The sequence below is a fragment of the Motacilla alba genome, chromosome 2, assembly GCF_015832195.1.
Source record: "Motacilla alba alba isolate MOTALB_02 chromosome 2, Motacilla_alba_V1.0_pri, whole genome shotgun sequence".
NCBI lineage: Eukaryota > Metazoa > Chordata > Aves > Passeriformes > Motacillidae > Motacilla > Motacilla alba.
This window is the reverse complement of record NC_052017.1, coordinates 79,573,920-79,597,816: the sequence shown is the minus strand read 5'-3', so window position 1 is coordinate 79,597,816 and position 23,897 is coordinate 79,573,920. Positions and strand designations below refer to the sequence as shown.

The 23,897-nt window shown below is 39.2% G+C and overlaps 1 protein-coding gene across 8 annotated transcripts in view; it reads right to left on the bottom strand.

Annotated features, from left to right (window-relative positions):
• The window catches only part of CTNND2 (catenin delta 2), a 640,288-nt gene that overhangs the window by 418,538 nt on the left and 197,853 nt on the right, over nt 1-23,897 (bottom strand). The window contains exon 1 of one of the 8 annotated variants that reach the window (XM_038129855.1): nt 3,741-4,033. The exons of the other annotated variants lie outside the window; for them this stretch is intronic. The gene's annotated coding sequence lies outside the window, so the exon portion shown is untranslated. Of the gene's footprint in view, nt 1-3,740; nt 4,034-23,897 lie in introns of those variants that run through there. 8 annotated transcript variants of the gene reach the window in all.

Sequence of the window (23,897 nt, the reverse complement as noted above, 5' to 3'; positions counted from 1 at the left end):
TACTAAAAAGCAAACGCATCTTCTGCCCTCAGTTTCCAAATTGACTGCTTGGTACCACTCCACGTATCCTTACAAAACACTGGTACAAAGCTAAGAGAATGGCAATAATCAGTATTAATTAATTTATTACACAATCAAAATATCTTAGACACATGGTGTACACCTGGTCAGTGTTAACATTATTTAAAAGAAGTCAAGTTTTCTTTAAAAAAAAAATCAGTACTCATCACTTCCAGGAAAACTGATGCCAGAACTAGGAAAAATTCCCAAAAACATGATGACATCTGAGTGCCTGCTGATCGCCAAACAATTTAATGTAATTGCTCAACAGTTCAAAAAAATAATATTTCTCTGCCTATAGTTTTAGAAGAAATTGTCAATAAATGCTTATTGCACTCTCAATAGACTTTTACAGAATTCCTTGGCACAGGAGAGAGGTGTCCCAAGACTTAGCTTCTCTGACAACTGCTAAAGCTTCAAAAGTTATTTGACTTCAACACGTTTCATTCCACTGAGAATAAAACTTTTAGAACTTAAGGTCTTAAAAGGAATTATGTGCAATGGTGATAATTCCTTGGCAACATACTAAATGTGTGTTTCTCTTATTGACTCACAAGTTCTGATTTGCTCCATGGTGCTGTGATAACAGGAAGGACTTTTGCTGAATAAGATGGCTCTGCACACTGTCATTAGAAAATGTTAGACACAGGGTGTATTAAGTAGAGCTTTACTTCAACTAAATGTAATGAAAGTTGTGTTTCCACGTACTTTTTCTTCCACACCCCTAAAACTGCAAATTTTTGTAGCACTCAACACTGACAGAGATGTTTTTCATGAGTTCACAGCTGAGAGGACAAAGTTTCTGCTTTAATTTTCAGGTTAGCTTTTTCAAAAGCCAATTACTGGAATGAGCATTCTGAGAATGCCATACAAAGGCCTTGATCTCTGGCAGAAATTATTCATAATAGCATGAACCCCCTGCTAAGGGTCTTCTGATAGGATCTCTTTGGATCTTAAAATTAAGTCTTTAGACTTGACATTAAAATTTCTACAACATCATTATCCTCTAAAAGAAAGAAATAAAGAAAGAAAGCTCCTCCACAAACAATAATCTTTTCCATATACAGATTTAAATGTAGGGATAGTAGTTTCCATCAAATGCATTACATACTCTGCCATCTGAATGACCTGCTCAGAGTCAGCATTTTAAACCTAGTCCATGCAAGTGGATCAAGGCTTTCCATTTTCTGTTACCTCTGCCTCTCATTGTAAGTTAAAGCAAGTACCTAGTTATTTAAAATAGAGATACACGTACAGTTTGCACACACGCATACACACAAATGCAGCACATCAGTATCATGGACTCAGCCATGGAAGGCTGATTAAAACATGCAGAGAGAGTGGATCATGGTACAAAGAAGTGTGTCAAAAACTTCTAAGTTAGTAGGTTACTAGGATGAACTTTTAACAACGACAGCTGGTTTATCACATCTCTCAGTCACTTCAGCAACTAAAACACTAACCACGGGGTTTTTTTCAGAAGAAAAGAAGGAAAATTAAATTATACCTTCTGCTTATCTTAATGAAGAAATGCTTAAGGTACCAAACATTAATAGTTAGTGTACAAACAACTCTTACCTGTATAATAAAATCACCAAAGTAATTCTGACTTAGCCTTGGACTTCCAAAAAGCAAAATGTACACATATGGTTGAATTAGCTCAGTTACTCAGAAATCAGTGGAGTAATACCAAAGATAGATTTGGCCCATTATCTACCTGCACAGCACAAATGAATAATGCAAATGTGTATGCAAAGGACCATGAAGTATCTCAGCTTAGCAGTGCATTTAAAATGTATCACTAACTTTCAGCTTCTTGAAATATTTATCAACCACAGGAGGTTCCACTGAGAGCACACTGTATTAGGAACTTCACTGAATTTTTATTTCTACACCTGACTCAGAGGACTTTAGAGAAGGAGACTGGAATTAACTGCTATAACAACTTCAGGTACTGCTCTGACACCACAGGTTTCACAAGCACTTCATGAGTGTTTCTAAGTCACTTTAATGTTCTTCCCACCGTTGAGACCAACTGGGGCCTTTATGCAGCACATCTTAAGAGGGAGAGGAAGAAGGTACCCAGTTTCTGCAAAAGACTTCAGAAGCCACTAAGATTAAACTGTCTACAATTAGAAAGCTACTGAAAAATCCACAGGAAATGAGCACGCTTTAAGATGCCACAATCAAGTGAAAAATACCGCAGAATAACTTAAGCAGTCTTACTAAAAGCAGTCTAGTGGTATAAACTAGTTAAAATGACTAGGTGGATCAAGTGGGAAAAAGCTTGGATCAATTGCACACAGCACTTAAACTACTGAGCACTAGTCAAATGTTAAATTTGTTTTACAAAACTTTTCTTGAAATAAAATTTGGTCTTAAAGTAATTACAGAAGTTCTATTGGTCTAATAAAGATGGGAACATCTGAAGAAAGATGAATACTCTAGATTACCAGAAAAAAAAAAAAAAAAGGGAAAAAAAAAGAAACCAAACCCATACCACAAAACACCCCAGCCCTTAGCTTAACATTGAGTAGTTATACCATTTTGATCTAGAAAACCTTTTGTTTCCTACTTTAACTGATAAAAACAAACTATAACAGAAAAAAAAATTCCCCAAAGTCTCGTATTTCAGTCCTTTCGGGACTTTGGGAAGACACATGTTTACTCCTTTAATTGCACAAATGCAGTCACCAAGTAAACACATTAAGACATTTCTGCAGTGTTTTGATTCAGGAAAAATACATAAAAACAACACGCTCTAAAAACTCTCTTTTTTATCGTTAGTAGAGAGTACTAGACATAAGGAAGGGTGGCTTGTTTTTACATTTTATGTATTTCATTTATTCAGCCAAAAGATAAAACTACTGAACTGTTACCTTTAACAAGTATACAGATCTGTGTAAAAGAAGGCTGTCGGAACTTTTTCCACACAACTGACTTCCACATGAAATTCATTTATTTAATCCCTTGAACAGTCAGTCACATTTCCCTGGGACTTGGGCAGCACCAGATGAAACTAGCAAGTCATAACCATGCATTATTTTTACTAGCTGTAATGAATTTCAAATTAGCTGATGCATCTTAAAAAAAACAAAAAAAAAAACCCAACAAAAACAAGCTACCTGAAAAGCCCCCAGCAAAGTCTGAAAGGCTAAATATAATTATAAAAAATGCAAATCCCGTTCTCACCTGTGTAAGACTATAATTTGAAAAGAGATCTATCGCTATAGTTGAATATATGGTATTTTACTGAGAACATTTTCTAGGGTGAAAGTAAAAAGCAACAGGTCTGCGAACTCAAAAGTATGCACCTACAGAATTACATTTTTGCACAAGGAAGATCGGCTCGTTGAATTATAACCACTCTGGAATTACTTAAAGCTTTGCTTTAGACGGGTCGCACCAAGAAATAACCGCGGTCAAATCAAGTGCTGCTGAATAGGAACACGAGGCATTTGGGGGAAATAAGGTACTGAAGAATAACATTTACTTTCTTGCCTTTCCTGTGAACTCTAAAATGTGGCTAATTATGCTACCTATGGTAAGAGACTTACAGCATTTTGAGGTCGAACACCATCCGAAAGACATTCAAAAGTGACGTTTTAAGACAAGTTATGAACCTTTCCACGAAAGCTCCCATTCCATCTCACACAAGCGACCCATCTTTCAGGCTTTACCTTTTGTCGCCCACTTGGAAATTAATGTCCTGAATCAGTTCGCTGCGCCCTGGGAAGCCTCCTCACCGCCGAGCCGACTTTCCCCCCTCTCCGGAGCGGCGGCTCAAGCTGCTCTACACTTCTTTTTTCATAACCCCCTCTCCTTTTAACACTTACAAAAAGAAACTTGGGAACAGCAGCAGCAGCAGCGGCGGCTGCGGGCGGCCGTTCCCAGCGGCGGGTAGAGCGCGGGCCGACAACAACAGGCAGCCCGCGCCGCCGAGCGCTGAGGCTGGCGGGGGCCGGGGGCGCGGCCGGGCCGCGGGCAGCGGCGGCAGCTGCCGGGCCCGGGGGCAGCGCGGGCGGGCGGGCGGGCCGGGGGAGGCGCTCCGCGGGCACAAAGGGCTCCATGGCAACGGCGGGACGAGCCCCCCGCGCCCCCGCCACCGCCGGACCCGCCCACGCCGCCCCCCGCCGCAGCGGTCGCGACAGCGGCTCGGGGAAGCGGCCCTCGGCGACACGGGGCCGGGAGCCGGGCGGCGGCTGCAGCCCCTGGCCCTGCCACTGGCGCAGACACGCGTCTTCAGCAATTTTTTTTTTTTTTTCCATCAGAGTGCAGATCGATCTCCGCACACAGGTATAGTCGTTTAGGTTTTATAATTGAGGGAAGTCGATAAGCTGCTTGTGATCAAATAGGAGGGCTGGGCAGTCACCAACCCTGCGAAGTTAAACAAGGGAAGGTGCCGGATTCTGCCGCTGGGACGGGGCATGTATGTATGTAGGGGCAGACTGGGGAACCAGAGGCTGGAAATCAGCGCCCGAGAAAGGGACCTGGGGGTCCTGGTCGATGGCAACTTGAATTTGAGTCAGCAGTGCCCTGGCAGCCAGGAGGGCCAGGCATGCCCTGGGGGGCATCAGGCACATCATCAGCAGCCACGCAAGGGAGAGGATTGTCCTGCTCTGCTCTGCACTGGGCGGCCTCACCTCGAGTGCTGGGGGCAGGTTTAGGTGCCAAAATATAAAAAAGACTTTAAGCTTTTAGAGACCAACGAAAGGAGAGCCACAGAGATGGTGAAGGGCCTTGAAGGGAAGCTGCATTGAGGACTGTATGAGGTCACTTGGTGTGTTCAGCCTGGAGGAGACTGAAGGGAGACATCATTGCAGTCACAATTTCCTTGTGAGGGGAAGCAGAGGCAGACACTGATATCTTCTCTGCGGTGACCAGTAACAGGATCCAAAGGAACGACTTGAAGCTGTGTTAGAGGTTTAGGTTGGATATTATAGTAAGGTTTTTCACCCAGAGGAATCTTGGGCACTGGAAGGCTCATGAGGGAAGTGTTCACAGCACCAAGCTTGACAGAGTTCAAGAAGTGTTCAATGTTCTCAGGCACGTGGTGTGATGATGTGTGATGATCCTGTGATGTCTTGGAGCTGTCCTGTGCAGGGCCAGGGGGTTGATGTTCCTTGTAGGTCCTGTCCAATTCAGACATTCTATGATTCTATGCATAGCATAACTTCACACAATGTATTTAACTCCACATCAGAGTCTTACAAGTCTTATTCGTCTCTTAAAATACAAAACATTACATTTTGGGGCAAATATTCTTCTTTTAACTTTTCTTTTAAACTTCTGCTTTTCAGACTGTATGACCTGAATCTGTGAAACTTTAAAATATACAGTCATCTAGAAAATAAAACTTACTCTTGAATTTTTAGATGTGTGCACAGCAAGAGATGACGAGTTCACAAGCTAAGGGATAAGTGCCTGGTCCAGCCTCCAGTGGGGACAACTCTGAGGCTCCAAACCACATTGCTAGGAACAAATCCATGTACAGCCTAATTTGCCACTGAATGCAGCAAGACTTTGTGTGCACCCTGATGTCTGAGAGCTCTTGGGTCAAGGATCAAGATGCCAGAGGTGGAAATGAAACTCAATCAATACTCATGACAAATTTCTACAACCCCAGGCAAGATCTCCATAGGTATAATTATGCCCATAAAAGATTGGTGGTTTTTTTGCCATGGTGCAGATGTTAAAGTGGTTCAATTATTCTGCTGAAGTCAAAAGTATTTAACTTGCTCCTAACAATTTCTGGCTAAAGTGCCTTATTCAGTACACACATTTCCATTGATCAACACCTCTGTGATCTGAATGCTGGTAGAAAACAACTGTTCCATTATTTTGTATATAAAGATCCTATCAGGCAAAATAGCCTTCCCTTTCACATAAATATTAAGTTTCATACTCAAATACTTTGTGTGAATAAACTGTCAGCTTAGACTCCAAAATGAGCCCAAGGTTTTTAATGTAATTTTTATATTCTTTTAATTTTAAAAGAATTCCTTGCACACAGCCTTTGTTATTTGCTGCCAATGATTAGGTAAAAGGCTGCGGGACTGGACTAGAGGCTTGCATTTTAGCCTTTTCTTAAAATTCCATATTCAATACAGATCTTAAAAAATCAGATCCTTTCTACTTACATAGAGCCACCCCTTTCTCTGAACCCCGGTGACCATGTACTCAAGATCCTCTATCATTAATATTTACCACTTTTGATAAGAAATCATAAAATTTCACTGCACACTTCAGTAGCCTTCTCTCAAAATGTCACAATGAAGCTGAGGTCACTTTTGCTTGATTTGACAGGACACGACATACACGTTGAGGGAGGAAAAGCAGCATTTCAGGGTCTGAAGGGACAAAAAAGTAGCTGATTTGGCTTCTACCAATCTTGCCTGGGTTTGTGTGTGCTGCCTGGAGCAGACACAGGTGCAGGGGTTGCCCTCAGCCTCCTCCCAAAAGAGAAGGAAGAAACAGATAGCTCCAAAGAAGTTTCAGAGGTTTAGCATTAGAAACTTCTTTTGAACACCTGCTGAGGCCAAAGAAATAATAACAGCAGTAACAACTACAATAATAATAATAATAATAATAATAATAATAATAGTAATAATAATATTATTAAAGGACACAATCAGCTACTTATCCCAGAAACTTTTGCAAGGGGAAAATCCAACAGTTAATTGTATTTCTAAAATTTCAAGGAAGTAAAATGTTGCTGGGAGCAACGGATAAGTCCTTTATTTTAGCTCCTGAATGGCAAACCTACCAGCTTCCTTGTAACTCTGCCAAGCTGTAAGTGTCATTTAAGGAGAGCAATACAACAGTTTATTGTTGTTCTCCAGCGCTGCTTAGGATGTAGAAAGAAGACTGTTTGTGATACATTAAAGGTCACAAATAAATGGCAATTTAATAGGAAAAAAAATCTACATGCAAGAATATCTCAAAGGCATAAGTTAATTACATAGCAGCCTGAGCTTGTTCTCTTTTATTAAAATATTGTGAAGGGCCATCCTGTTTCATTTCAATGAGCTAATATGCATCACCACCTCAGAAAAGCTGTGTTAAAAAAATAAGAAAACAGGTACTATAAAGTTATTGCATCTATTGCAGCAGTGCAACAACACTCAGGCCATTTTGCAGTATATTTAATAGAGAAATGTAACCTATCAATACAATTCAAAGGGATTTCACTCTCATTGCCAAAATCAATGATTGGTATTAAAATGTATTGCCCCATATTCATGAAAGAGTTGCTCAATCATTTGACATTTGTGCAGATTGCTATCTTTATATAAAGGGTTTCTATCTCATAAAACTGATTGATGAAAGTGGAGGAAAACTATTCCTGTTTCAAACCCATATACTGTTTCTGTATATGGGTAGAATACCTACTTTTTCTGAATCAGAGAAACTCCTACACACTTAAAATTGATCAACTCCTTAAGCGCTCTGTTGATATTTGACCCATTGTATGCTGAAGCTGTGCAAACTTTGAGAGTTTCAACAGAGAGAAACAGAAAGAAACCCTATAATTTATTCCTGAACTACTGGAATAAAAGGAAAACTGTGTTTTAGTTGGAATGCTGAGAAAGGAGATCAGGTGTATGATTTTTCTTTCATTCATGCAACACATGAACAGTTATCTTTGAACCATAATTCAGTGTTTTTATGCAAACATCCACACCTCACTTTAATCTACACAAGTGCCCATTCCCCTTTTTTCATGTTGGCTCATCAAGAATCATTTGAAACATCTCCAAACATCAAGAGTGTAGTGCCGAGGTGGATTCATTGTAATTTGACTGAAAAACATCAATACCGGAATCTGTGTTTTCAGAAAAGATACATCTGTAAACATTTCAATGCCGTTTTTCTAAGGCCAGAGTTAAGGGTTAGCTTGTGCTATCCTTAACGTGTGTAGTGAGCCAACACTCATGCACAGGAGAAACTGCTGTACCTGCTAGAAATAAGACTATTTCATTTAAATTAAATAAAGTAAATAAAGATATTTACTGAGGTAGTTTCTGTACTGAGTTGTAGTAGGGTTTTTTTCCTCCTAAACCCTTTCTAGGGTTCTTTGCTGTTCTTCTGCTTGACGCAGATGGAGATTACTCCAGAATTTTTCCTTTTTCTCTACTAACATTTTCTGGTCTGGGACACTAAGTTACCGTGAAATAGTCTTCAAATACTGCAAAACTTCAGATGTTTTTCACAAGCTCAGGCCTCTGTCAGAGTATCTTACTATATTTTACTCATGTTTCTCTCTTGATTTTATAACCCTATGGAGACAACCACTCTAAGTATAAGCGAGAGGTTTGTGTGATACTGGGCATGGTGGCCCTGCAGATCCCTACAATTTTTCTTCCATGGCATACTAAGCTCAGGCAAATTGAATAAACAGGGATTTTGTTCTTGCATAATAAATGAAGAAAGCCTTTTTTCAGGGTCTGAATAGACAGTAGTAGATAGCAGTTATTTCCACCAACTTTTGCTCTTTATGTTCTGTAACACCAATGAATGGCAAAATTATTTTAAAATTATGTTACAGGCCACAGAGTCTTTAAGACTTACTCTGTTTTCCTGTTTGGGGGAATAAGTAGCTCAGTAACAGAAAGCAAGCAGAGAAAATGTCCATTTGCTAGCCAGCTTTGTTAAAAGAACTACTAAGAATTTCCTACTATTTTGTAGCAGCTTTGAGAAAAACATTATTGCTAAATGTTTTTAACACTCAGCAAGAACTTCGCAAAATGTGAGCCACTTTTAAGTCACAGAGTAGAAAGCAAAACAATTTCAGAAGGCATGCTGAAGATAATCCCAGTTTCTTGGAGAGAACATGAATCACCTGGGCTATGCAGAGCCTTGTTACAGAAAGCTGCTCTGAGCTTTGTATTAGAGAAGTGGGATGGGACAAAAAGGGGCAAAAAAAGAAGTAGGTTATTCCACAGTGTAATCTGCATGTTTTTTTCTGTTGATGATTTAATCATCATCAGAACCATGGGATCTGATAGATAACCTTATTCTCAAGAAACCCATGACACCCACCTCTCATAGGCAGTGCTCAATGGTCAGTACTATTTTGTGCTACTTAGTACTTTTCACTATCATAAGATTAAATGCAAGCATAAAAAGAGGACACAGAAGCCATGGTGCTGGGGATTTTTTCTCCCTTGTTTTCAATTCTTGGTTGTTGACTTATGCAGATAATATAGGAGAAATTGAAGAAATTCTCCCTTAAAGAATATTCTGTTTCTGCCATTTATGTGCATTTATGACTATATTGCAATGAGCACAAATAAGACCAGTTTGTAGCCTGCAATTTGTTTATAATATTTCATCTTGAACATCTATAGTTAAAACAGAAGTAAATTGGTGCACTGGTAGGCATTACTGCTAGGTAAGACATCCAGAATTGTTTCACTGCCTGTTAACAACATGAGAAAAATCTACTAGATGTCCAGCAATGCAGAATAGAGTGCATTAGGATAAGAAGAAAGAATCACAGATTTCTAGAATAGTTTTGGTTGGAAGGGACCTTAAAGATCATGTGGTTTCAACCCTCCCTCCATGGACAGGGACCCTTTCCACTAGACCAGGTTGTTCAATGCCCCATCCATGTTGGACTTGGAACACTTCCAGAGATGAGGCATCCACAATGTCTCGGGGCAACCTGTTCCAGTGCTTCACCACCCACATTGTAAAGAATTTCTTCCTAATATCTAAACTGAACCTGCTATCCTTCAGCTTAGGGCCATTCCACCTTGTCCTGTCACTACACACCCTTGTAACAAATCCCTCTCTTGCTTTCCTGTAGGCCCCCTTTAGACACTGGAAGGTGCTATAAGGTCTTCCTGGACCCTTCTCTCCTGCAGGCTGAATAGCCCCAGTCTCTCAGCCTGTCTGCACAGGAGAGGTGCTCCAGCCCTCTGAGCATCTTCAGGGCCTTCCTCTTGACTCAATCCAACAGGTCCTTGTCTTTCTTTTGTTTAGGACTCCACAGCTGGATGCAGCACTCCAGGTGGGGTCTCACAAGAGCAGACCAGACAGGCAGAATCACTTCCATTGATCTGCTGGTCCTGCTTCCTTGGATGCATCTCAGAATACAGTTGGCCTTCTGGGCTACAAGTGCATATTGTTAACTCACTTCAAGCTTCCTGTCCAGCAATGCCCCCAATACTCTCAATCCATTCTCCACACAGCCTATTTTTGTGCTTGGGATTGCCCTGACCCAGATGCAGCACCTTGTGCTTGGTCTTGCTGAACTTCATGAGGATTGCAAAGTTCCACCTCTCAAGTTTGTCCAGGTCCTGCTGGATGGTGTCCCTTCCTTCTCTTGTGTTGATCACATCACTTAGCTTGGTGTCATCAGCAAACCTGCTAAGAGTGAACTCTGTCCTGGTGTCCATGTTGCCAACAAAGATGCTGAACATCACCAGTCCCGATACCAATCAATGAGGAACACCACTCATCACCGGTCTCCACTTGGACTGCCAATTCTCTTCCCTCACATCAAGTTGTTAGTAAAGACTTCCTGATCAAAATTTGATTTTTCAAATTTGATGCCAATTCAGGGTTCATGTTCACATCCTTATAGGACAACTTTAACAAATGTAGGGAGGGAAGGTGCTTCTGTTACATGTGCATTCTTATTAAACTTCACTGCAATAATACAGAATCCCGGAAAACCAAATTAATGAGAGGATGTTCTCAACTGTATAAAATCTTGGAGGACTGGGTAATGTGGGCTATTTTCACTGGAATGATAGGATCTTTTTAGTTAGTATTTACTGTTTGAATAGAGAAATCCTCAAAATTTGCTGCATTTAACCTCAAAGAAAGTCTAAGGCTGCATTGGAAAAAGATTAATCAATATTGGAACTAACAAATAGAATGTGAAAATGTGTTATTACAGCCATGTACTGCGTTGCTGGCGTGGTGATCAGTGGCAGAAACAATTCATCATCACAACACAAAACAATGTCTGTAACGCAGCTTCACTTGCTTCCTCTTGTATGATGTATACAAGCATCAAGAAAAGTTCAACATCTGTGATGCTGAAGCTTTGTAATAGTCAAACATTATGATGGGTTTTCTATCAAACTAAAAAGAGTTCAAGACTCAGTACTTTGCACAGAACAAGTGCACAGCAGCAGTGTGTGTCATATACAGTCTTATACGGTGACACTTCTTCAGCCTCCAAGTCCCTTTGAACAAGTAGAAGGCTTTTGAAGTCTGACTTTGTGTCACATGGCAAAGAAGAAGTATATCCTTTTATCTGGGAATTCATCTCTGACCAGAAATAAAGACTTGCTGCTCACAACAGGTTGTTTTTCTTCTCTTTCTGAATATAAAAATACAGTACAGGTCAGATAGCATGAGGCTGCTTTCTGGTCTCAAAAAGATCTTTAAAATGAAACTACACATTTGGAGGATGAAGATTTGGGTTTTCAAGCAAACCAGAATACAAACAGGTCAGGAGCTGGTAATCAAAGTAACAACGCAACAGAAATCCATAAAGGGAGTGGAGAATATTGACAAACATGCTTTTCATTAGAAAAGACTTTTTTGCATCAATTTTTGAATTAAGAAAATCAATCAGAAGTGAAGATATACTGACAGAAGTATGAGGAAGCAGCAAAAGTTCAACAGAGAAAAGTAGTACAATCAATTTGACCTTTTGTCAGACTCTTTACCAGCTCCACAGAAACTGGGTATTAAGCAAGTAGCCATAAAATAGGTTGAATTATTTAGCAAGTGTGGGACTTCTAAATCAACCCAGGCCATGACCTACCTGTGTCAGCAAATCCAACTGCACTGGAAAACTGAGTCTCCCAGGATGCAGCCATGGTTTGATGGGAGAGCAAGAATGAGGAGAAGTTCTTCAGGACGAAAAAGCAAAATCTGTTCAATTCAGTTAGCTAGCAGATGCAACTAAAATTTTAGAGGGGAAGACAGAAGTGTTTATAAAGTCAAACCAATGGGAGAAAAAAAATTGGGGGAGGGTATGAATGAGCATAAAAGGTGTTTCAGACTTCTCTTTTCATAGTTAAAAACTCCACTTTTTGAAAATCACTGTATGATGCTGACTTATTTTTTTCATGTATATTTAAAATGGACATTATATAAAATCATTGGGGAGAGACATAATAATGTTAACAACTCCTCTTTTTTCATGCAAAATTTCTTTGACAGCTTGGCATATAGTTAATCACTTTTTAAAAACTGAATGCACCCCAATGCAGCAGACCTAATTTTTTAATCTGTCAGCCAGAATTTGTCATTAACAAACTTTAAAAAACTGATTAAATACTTCGCTTTTTTTCCTCGAGCTTGTGCCTTGGCAGTGGGCTGAAGAAAATGTGTATTTCCAGCAAGATTAATGAGCAATTATTGGTTGAGATTAAACTGCTATATAGATTTAATGGATTTCTGTTTTGGCTGTAGAAGTACTCAGAATAAACTGATGAATGATTGCCACAAATGAAAACAAGTTATCCTGATCAGAAGGGGGTTGTGGAGGCTGAGGGATAAAAAGAGAACAGATAAAAAGCTGGGGATGAATCCGATGCTCAGAAAGGTGTATGAGACACTGAAACTACCAGGAAAGAGAGAGAGGCACCTGTTGAAATGACTGCACCCACCATTCCTTTCAAGGTGCCAGCCATACTAACCTTCCTTTGCTACAGCAGTCATACCAGGTCAAAATGAAATCTATTTCAGGGAATTCTTTTGGATGATCATGACTGCTTGGCTACTGGAGTTTCAGTTTAGATTTTTAATCAGATAAGGATAGAGGTGTAGTTTTGGTTTTGGTTTGGTGTGGTTTTGGTGTTTGGGTTTTTTCCTCCTAAAAGCACACAGTGCATCTGTTCCATAAGTTTTTTTACAGATAAATGATTTTGTAGAACAGAAAGTTATGAAATATAGATACATATTACCAGAGCAAATACTAAAGGCCTCACATTCTACTTGTTGAATACTTGTGGCAAAAACCAAGAAACAATGTTATGTACACCCAAGAGAAAGCAACTCGGACAATGATTAACTGACCAATTAATTAAGTTATTTAAACTTCTGCTAACATTCTCCAGTCAATAAGGCATTCACTCTAATAATTTACCAATGCTACATTTAAATAATATCCTTTTCACACTTTGTCTTCACTCTGCAGCTCTGTATTTTTCTTCTTCTCTTCTCAATCACTCCCTTATTCTTTCCTGCCACTTTGCACTCCTTACAGTAAATCCAGTTCCCTCAAAAAAGACAAACCCCAGCAACACTCAAGCACACAATTCTTTCCCTCTGTTCTGGTGGCATGTTATCTCTCTGCCTGTGTCCTCAAACAAATGAAACGATATTTGGTGAAGAAATAACACCTACTTCCCTTTCTGCACACCCTCTTGAAGACTATGTTGCTAGTTACTTATAGTGCAGTAAGCATGAACCACAGTGGTATATTTTTTTTAATCCAACTTGCCTTCAAATTGCCTCTTTCCACTTCAAAATATGGCAGGAGGTTATTAACACCCCCAAAACCACAAAACTATTTCAATACAGCCTGGAAGCCAGATCCACCATTTACTGTGCAACACCAACAGGCTGCAGTGCCAGATCTCCACTGCCCACCAAGGGCACACACCCCTGACCATGCGTGAAGGGGGTGAATTCCAGCTCTGCTTTGAGCACCGGGTGCTGGCTCCAGTGACCATCAAGGAGCAGCAGGGCTGGGCTTCACTGGAGCAGGGAGAGGCATGCCTCCACCATGGGCAGGGCAGTGTCTTCCCCAAGCAGGGTCCTGCCCTACCGCACCTCTTTTCTTCCTCAGGTATGACATAATACACGCAACTACTTACAATATCTTTCACCCCACTTTTATGTGCCCAGTAAACCACAAGTAACTTTGACCTAGTGGATCATTATTTTTCTGTGCACAGGGTGCTCCACCACAATATTTTCTTCTCCCTCTTCAGAGATGCCAAGAGATTTTGGTCATTGCATCTTCCCATGCTGTGATGCAAATTTATTGTCTCCTTTCATTTCATGGCAACACATTGTGCAAGAATTTCTGCTTGTGTCTTGGCCTGTGCTGAGCTGTCTGTCAGCTTTTACACCTTGCCCACAAGTGTTAAATTCAAAATCTGTTTCTAAGCTTTTTGAGTAGCTGCCCTCATATGATATGAAAGCTATCAGTCAACCGAGCTGATACGCTGGGTAGAAAACATTAGTAGAAACTACCAAGTGAATGTTCGGTCTAAGAACTTACACTTATGAGATGGCATTATCTCTATAAACTGAAAAGTGAAAAGTTACATTGTGTTGACCCACATAAGAACTCAAACTTCCTACGTTCAAAATATTTGCTGGGAGTGGGCACAGAAAGCTAGCAATACATTTAACCCTTCTAATAAGAACCTTTTTCACTCTACCTTTGTAAGAAGAACCGCTAAAGTCTTCCCTAACTCATGCCTCCTGCAACAGCTTTGAAATAGCTGACAGCACCATGTCTCAGGGAAGACTGTCTCCTTCCCTTGGCCTCCAGAGTAAAAGGGTTGTCTTTTGGGTGCGTTCAAAAACTGGTGGATAGGGCCTAGTTACTGCAAATGAAGTTGCCTTTATGCTTTGCTAGTTATAGACAGAATTTCTCCCAGCTAGGATGTTATGGAGATTAAAACCAAGGGCATGACAGAGAACAGGGACTTTCTGCATGAATACAAGCAATTGTATCTGCCTAAAAGAATCTTGAGACCTATTCTGCAGGCATTTATGTAAATTACAATTGAAATTTCCTTCTTGATGAGGAAAGTGATGCCTACTGCACATTTCTAAACTAAAAACACCTAACTGCATAGACGTGCTGGTTTTTTTCCACTTGCAGAGTGGGTTGTGCTCCCTGTGACCTAGGGAGGTTCTGCTCACTCACATGCAGATATCCCCCATACATGTCAGCTGGAGCTGTTTTGGAGAACAAAAGAACTGATTCTAATAGACCTGCATGGCTTAGACAGCATCCAATTTTGCCTTTACTTATTCTAACAATAAAAATAATTGCAAATAAATGCAGAATCATGGAAGGAAGTTACACTTGCTGATGTTGAAAGGTCTGAAAGAGGTAAATGTTTATGCAACACTGGAATATGTTGCATATAGCTGCAACATAGCTGCCATATGCATCCCAGAAGTAAATGTATGAGCAGAAAGTGTTGCACCCATTTAAATAAGCTTTTCTATACTTGAAATCTTTATGCAAAGGGTATCTAGAGATTAATCTGCTTAGAACTTACAGAATATTATATTACTTACAGCTGTAGGTAGTACAGCCTTCTAACAGTTAATAGGTGACAACCACCATGTTCTTAGAGACTGCATTAATACAGCAAGATGTACCAAAATAATAATCAAAAACTTGTGTTTTTTAATGAAAAGGGTTTTTTTTCTCATATTCAATAAAACAAGTAGACTTATCAAGCATCTAGAATTTCAAGCAGATGTAAATAAGTGATAATCATAATTGATAATCATGTCCACCTTTCTGCTCCTTTGTTTTACTGAAGACAATGAGAAAATGAGATATGCTTCAGTAAAAAAACAATTCTTTTGCCAGCTGTTTAGCACTAAGTAGTGAAATAAAGTCAGTCTGGAGATTAATTCACACTACTTCATAAGCCTAAACCAAATTATTTAACCTGTGGGAAGGCAATTGAAAGCAGTGAGTAAGGAGAGCGTAGAGCCCAGTGAGGCGATTTCCCCTGCTCTCACAGCCTGAGGGGATATTCACTTTTAGCATTACAGCAGGAAATCATGAACAAGAGCCTGTGCTCATCGGTAGTCTTCCACTGAACAGGACGATGGCTTGGAAACACCATGTTAGAAGTCAGCTGTATTCCTTATACCATCCACCAATTCACACAAAACATTCGATTTTTGGGGTACATCATGGGCTTTGAAACGTTTTGGGACCTTGATAAGAAAGACTGTGGAGCATCCTGGGGAAAAGCATGAGCGAGTAAATCTCAGTCGTTCAGAAGGGCAAGGCCTTTTCTGGGGTGTTTGTCTCTTGTTGACAGCTGGTACTGTTAATGAAGCCAGGAGGTGGTGAAGAGGTAGAGGAAGCGTTCAGCACTTAACACAAGGCTTGTTGCAGAAAGTGTTTCCTTACTCAGTTTTGCTTGACTCTCTGCAACCTTCAAGTAGTTGAAGCTATTTTTCTTATTCTGCCTTTTCCAGTTGCTTTTCTCCATCCCTCACAGATTTTGCTGTTTTGATTGGAGTGTCTCTCTTTTTCCTCCATGCTAAAGTAAGGGCAACTATACTTTTCCTTCCTTTAAATTTAAAATTCTATGAAGTTCACATGGAAAATAACCGAGTTACCATGCAGTATTTTTCCTTTTAATTAAGATAACTACTTCACAAATCTACTAAATTCTATTTCACCTAAAATGGCAGGTAATTTTTTAATTCAGGATTTGCATAAAACAGAGAAATTGCAAGCCTCCTACTGAGTGTTTAATTAAGGAAAAATTGATATGGCCTAGAAGACATGAAAAATGCTCTGTGGCCCAGACATTTTGTCATCTGCTGCTCTATCACTGGAGATATAAGCATCAAGTACCTTCAGAATTTCTCCTATAATAAAGATGCTTTGATCTAGCTAAGTGAAATATCCAAGATAAAAAAAAATAAAATCATAGAAAGTACCATGTGCCCAATGTGTCATATCTTTCTCAATGTGAAGATATTTTTAATTTGATAAACTTACCATGACCAATCTATTAAAGTAAATGCTGGCTGCATCAAGCAATTAAAGGTCACTAAGGAATTGTTTAAATGTTGACATTATTACATGGCCTTATAATATGTTTGACTTGTAGACTTAGAGAAAATGTATGAGTATTATTTATCACATCAAAATACACTGACCCTTTTCTGGAAAAGCACATTTTAGGAATGGGAATAAGTTCATCAATCCAGAGCATCCCTATACATTAAGAATTAATATATTGTTATTGAAGACTGAAACAAATCAGTCATACTTATGGGCTAAAGAGAATATTGAAATATAAAAATATAAAATTATATGAAGATAAAGGCAACAATAACAAGAACTGCATATCAGCTTGGAGCATAATAAAAAAGGAATACATGGAATTTACATGAGAAATTTTAATGTACAAACAATGACACTTTCTTTCTATTCCACCGTGATTTTATATATTTATAACCAAATGTGTGAAAAACAGACACACAGTATGTAATACTTTATGTAAAATTGCATCAGTGAGAGAGAAGTTAAGACTAAATGGCTGTGTAGAAGTTAGGGAGTATTCAGTTTTTGTTCTGTTATCCAAAAGAATTCACTCCCCAAACACAAAATGCTCATGGTGGCTTGGTGTCACTATAGGCACTAGGAGATACTAACATAATTCTATGGGTTCAGTTGGTATCACTAGTGCTACTCACATGTATTTGTAGAGTTCAAAAGTTAGATATCATAGCTAGGAAGAGTTACACATCTCCTTGTTACATTAAAACAATTAAAACTTTAATTCTTTCAATGAGAAGGAATTTGGAAAGAAATTACAAAAAGCCAGTTAAGAAGAATAAAGGCAATAATACCCTCAAATAGCACACAATGTTTTCAACTTTTTAAACACTTTCAAAATAATTACAGCACAGTACATGTATTATTTTAAAAATGGCTGAGATATAGTACCATAGTACTATGAGAATATGACACATGCCATGTCAGGTTTTGTCTGTTAGGAAACAAAATGTTTAATTTTTAAAAGAAGTTTATGTGGCTTTAGCAGTGTAATAGCCTTATAGATTGTATGTTTCGCATCAGCACTCAACCAAAATGGCACTGCCACGCACTGTATTTGAAACCTATTTTGTGGTAGGTTTTTTAAACCGACAAACCAGAAAATCTGTTGTTTGACAAAGGAATAAAGCTTTACTAGAGTATTAACCCCCCCTCCCCCAAATGGAAGGCATTTAAGACTTGCTCTCAGAAAGAAGGGGAGCAAAGAATTAAAACCCCTTGTGTATGTATCTCTTGCATAGAAAATTTGTTGCCTAAGTCCAATGATACGAAATAAACAGAAAGAACAGAAAATTTTTTTGCATGATGGAAACAGTATTCAAGCCAACATCAAAAGAAAAGTGTACTCTGAGGCAATAATTTCCTAAAAATTGAATCTTTCCTTTTTTTTCCTTCTTTTCCTCTCACAAACTGTCTTCAACAGCCTTGAACTCTTCCTGTCTCAGAAACAAACACTACAACGCTGTTTCTTTCTATTTACAGGATCAGTGCTGCTATAAGAAATGATGTGCTTGGAAAAACCACAGTTGATGAGCAATGTCAAAAATTTATCCTGCATGAGATATATTTAAACATTTGCACTCAATCTCTTTTTTCTTTTTTTTTTTTTTTTTGCAGGTCTTTGAACCTCTGCAGTGCAATCCATACATACAAATCTGTCTGAGAAGGTGAACACCAGAAGGGTGATAGCACATGGCCATTCACCTCATTTGCACAATGTTTTACAGAATCACAGACTCACAGAACCAACTATGTTGGAACAGATCTTTGAGATCATCAAGTCCAACCCATGAATTAGCACCACCATGTCAACTAGACCATGGTACAGAATGCCACATCCAGTCTTTCCTTAAACACCTCCAAGGACAGTGACCCCACCACTTCCCTGGGCAGCCCCTTCCAGTAACAAATCACCCTTTCTGTGAAGAACTTCTTCCTACTTACGTCTCCCCTGGCACAGTTCAAGATTCTGTCCTCTTATCCTACTGCTAGTTGCCTGGGAAAAGAGACTGTCCTTCACCTGGCTACATCCTAATTTAAAAGACTTGTAGAGAGTGGTAGGGTCTCCCCTGAGCCTCCTTTTCCTCAGGCTAAACAGCCCGAGCTCCCTCAGCCACTCCCTGCAGTACTTGTGTTCCAGACCCTTCCCCAGCCTTGCTGTCCTTCTCTGGACATGTTCAAGCATCTCAACATCCTTCCTAAGCTGGGGGGCCCAGAACTGGACACAGCACTCAAGGTGTGCCCTCACCAGTGCTGAGTACAGGGTAGCAATCACTGTCCTGGTCCTGCCGGCCACACCATTGCTGATGCAGGCCAGGATGCCATTGGCCTTCTTGGCCGCGTGGGCACACATTGGCTCATGTTCAACTGACTCAACCAGCAACCCTAGATCCTTTTTCACTAGGCAGCTTTCCAGCCAGTCTCCATCCAGCATGTAGCACTGCAGGGGGTTGTTGTGGCCAAAGGGCTGGACCTGGCACTTGTTCTTGTTGACCCTCATATTGTTGGATTTGGCCCATCAATCCAGCCTGTCCGGGTCCCTCTGCAGAGTCCTCGTACCCTCCAGCAGATAGACACTCCCCGCTACTTGGTGTCATCTGCAAATTTGCTAATGGTAGACTCAATCCCCTCATCCAGATCATCAATAAAAGTATTAAACAGGACTGGGCCCAACCCAGATCCCGGGGGGACACCAGTGGTGACTGGCCACTAGCTGGATGCGGCACCATCCACCACAGCTCTCTGCACCTGTCCACGCTGCAGGCTGCCAGGAGTATGCTGTGGGAGACGGTGTCAAAGGCTTTGCTACTGTCTAGGCAGGCAACATTCACAGCCTTTCCCTCACCCACAGCCTTTCTCACCTGGTCATAAAGGGAGATCAGGTTGGTCAGGCAGGACCTGTCCCTCCTGAATCCATGCTGGCTGGGTGTGACCCTCCCAACCACCCTGTAGGTGCTGTGTGATGACACTCAAGATGATAACTGTTCAAGTTATGAATGAAAGATTGAGATTGTAGGAAAGACTAAGGAAACTGGAAAAATCTTAAGTTCTGTGCATTTGATAAATAAAAATATTTTTCATGAAAATGATAAGTCCTATGCTGAATAAGGGCCTCTGGCGTTTACGAACTCAGATAAAAAGAAAGCCATTATTAACAATCTAATTTCAGGTTTACTGATAAATTTAGAAATTAAAATAGTTACTAGTTACCTTGCAACATTTTCTTTCTTTATATCTCATACATTATTTTCCCTTAATAATGTTGTTTCCTGCCCTACCTAAGACAGAATGGGAAAATGTGTAATATGGACTTTTTATCTCTACTAATCTCTAGAGTCCTGCTCTAGTGTCAGCCTGACTTCTCTGTACTTTATGTATTGGTGCTTTACTTACAATGGTGAATAGCACTGGGACAGACTCTTTGTGCAGCTTCTGCTGACTTTTTTGCTTGGTTATTATATTTGCAGTTGAAGATGGAGAGTAACACATTATTAATGTTGATGATGCTTCCAATTGGCATTGCAAGCTTTATGACTGAGGATGTTGAACCAATATGGACAAAGAGATTGACAGCAGAAAGGCAGTGATGCATGTAGTAATCACAGAAACCAAGGGCCGTGCTGCCTCAAAGGCTAATTTTGCTTCCCAGCATGTCTCAGAACATTTCACTGCACAGGGTCACATAAAGAAATAGTGCAGCACTGGGACCATTCCTGATGTAATTCAGCACCCCTTGGTTTTCCCCCAGAAAGGTTTTGCTTGTGTTTTAGGAAAACCAGGATGCAGCTGGGGGAAAGAAAAACCACCTGAGACAGTGTTCTAGCCCTCCATCTTCTTCAGCAGCATACACAGCAGTAGAGAGCCTTGTGATGCTGCTGCTCAGTAGTGCGAGATGTTAAAATCTTCAGAATTGTCACCAGACCTAGAACAGGCTAGAAAGACAGAATTTAAGTCAAAGGCCATTTAAGCTAATATCTCCTGAATCCAGTCCCTGTTTTCTATATTCAGTTTAGGTCAGAAGAATTTCAATTATTATCCATAAGAATTAATAGAACTACTGTAACACTGTGATAATAATCAGAAAGTCATTGAGTACTGCTTCTTCAGAAGCAAAAGTACACTGGATTCAAAAGACTTTTTCTCTATAGCCCCTCTAGTATTTACTCTTGGTGCCATCTATAGGTAGCCGTCACTGAGAAACATTAGTCCACTAAGACAGTGAAATGTGTTAAGATCACCAATACTATTTTTTTTTACTGCAGAAGCTGTTTGGCTCTTAGTAAGAACAATTAAAGTTTCACTTGTTTTTAAATTACATCTAAGCATGATTAATCTAAACTTAAGACTCAAACTCATCTTCTTTGTGTTTTTAAAATTCACTCATATAGCCATTGAATGTCTGAAAATTGAAATTTTCATGTGATATGACCAGAAAGCCAAGACAGAAATCTCAGTCTAAAATAGCTATAAAAGTTAAAAACAATTTCTTCGGTCAGCATACCAGCATACGGTAGGATTTTGTGCAAACATTGTTAGGCTGATATAAAGACATAACTATTTTGGAGTTATAACTAGAACAGGAAAAGAAAACCTTCTAATATTCCCTTCCAAAAGTCTTACACAGAAAAAAAGTCATCTTCATCTGACCCAGCAAAATGAAAAGGGGAAAAAATGCTTTATTAATAGGCCATGAAGAAAAGAACCTAGGAAAAGAACTTTAATATATGCAATGTCATTGCACTAATTTAAGATGTAGTATCTTTTTCTTGTCATGCACACATGTGCTATCATGATGACTTAGCTCTTTTATGATGCAGGAGAGGAGAAATCTATTCTTGTAGTCTAAATACAAAACCTATATTTGCCATAACCTAAAACAAAAAAAAATAATGGTTCATATGTATGGGGTGTGTATCAGACTTCAATTTGTTTTAGTAAATCTAAAACACTTAAAGGTAAAACTAGTAATTAAATCCATGGTACTTCTGCATTTTTCAGTTCAGGATCATGCTTGGTTTTGGTCTCTCAGTTGAACTACAATACTTTATACAAACCATGAGCATCACCTAAACAATTCTTTTGAATTATAACCTTTAGGAATTGCCTAATTTAAATTATTACCAGGAAGAAATAATCTGAAAAGCTTTAGTTATGGTATATAAAAAGGATCTACATAAGAAAGAAAACCTCTTTAATTGACAGTTCAAGTAGGCTTAGGTGAAGAAAATTAAAATAAATTGATAAATAAGATGAAAAGTTTAAACAAAAAAGGAAATAAAATTTTGGAGTAACTTTCCAGCATTGTACTGGATTATGCATCACTTCCCCTTTTTATACTCCGTCTTTCTAAAACAATTCAATAGATCAGCCACAGCATTTGAAATGAATACTAGGATTGTTGGCTGAAACCTTATGGCCTACAAAATATATCATGGACTATCAGAATGTCCCCCATTATCCTTACAATGTATGAAATAAAAATCTGAATGGATGACAGCAGAGATATCAAATGAAGACATTCCTCATAGTCATAAATACAAGTCTTTTTAACCTCACGTTACACCTTTAGAAGGTATATCAGCCTTAGAATGTGAATATAGTCAATTATTTCATGTGCTCTGAAAGGTATTGATGTAAACAGTGGTTTTTTTCATGTAAATGCATAATCAATTTAATTCAAATATAAATAATTCAAGATGTGGTAGAAGTGGAAAGAGTAAACAAATTTAGAAAGAAAAAAGGGAAAATAAAGGATTTCAGTATTACCCAAAAAAACCTGAACTGATATGTTCTTTTATATCATAGCCAACAATAAATGACTTTCGTATTTCATTATTAGAGTTGTAATGTATTTGCAAAAGATAGCAAAGGTATAAGACATTCTTTTTCTACATGTGATAGTGTCTGCAGCGAATCGATATATTTACACAAGCCTCTACAACATTTACATGGCTTCAACAAGCTCTGTCAAGTACCCTCCTCTGACATCCTTTCCACCTACCATCTATTTCCTGTTCTATACTTACCCTGGAGTCCAGATCATTTAATTAGCCAATAAATGCTATCAGGAAAAGGTTTGCCTGATGCTTTTTTTGACTGTTCAACTGCATGTTATAAACTGATTATTTGTTGCCCAGTGATGCAAACTGATTACCTGAGTTAAAACCCTTAATTAAATAGCCATTCATTAAACTCACAGTTAAACAGAACACATGATACTTTGTAATTAAAACAAATTGTTGTACACAATATCTTTTAATTCGATGGATTTATGACCTATTAACAGTATATGAAGCTTGAATACAAAAGAAGCCCTGTGACTGAAGTGAAAAAAGCATATACTATATGCTTCAAATGGGAAATAACTATATAACCAGAAATAGTTATTATTTATCATATCTTTTATCGTTTTGTATCACATTTAAACTAGCTCACAATTATCTCACTCACTGGGGCCAGTTTTTAATGCCTGTACATACACTATGCATTTTCCATGAGGTGATTGCTGCTCTCTAAATAGAACATTTGACTGGTGCTGCCATCTACTATTATTAGAATATAACAATTCATGTTTTCTTTAGCAGAATATAAATAAGCACAGAATCATTCAAATTTAACATTTAAGGATTTGAAGAGGTTTCCCTGACCTGGTAAACCAGTTTCTTTCCAAGGCTTTTCCCAATATTACCAATTGTTTGTTGAGCACCAGCACGGCTTCTTTTCACCTCCTGACAAGACTCAGAGAGCTTATTAGCTTCACCCCTGTCCCTGCAATTCTCCTTCCTGAACTATTCCTTTCCCTTATCCTTAGCCATCTGAGGCTAGTCAGGTCGTCCTGCTCTTTCAGAGAGGAAGCTATTTCTTTTTCATCCTCCCAGGACAGTACAAGGACCACTTGGACTAGACTAAATGAGAGCTGGAAAGGAGGTGATTTTTATCAAAGCAGGGCAAAAGGTAAGATAAAACCAGCTTATGCAACTCCATACCACAGAGAGAAAACCACTGTGAAATATCTGGCTAC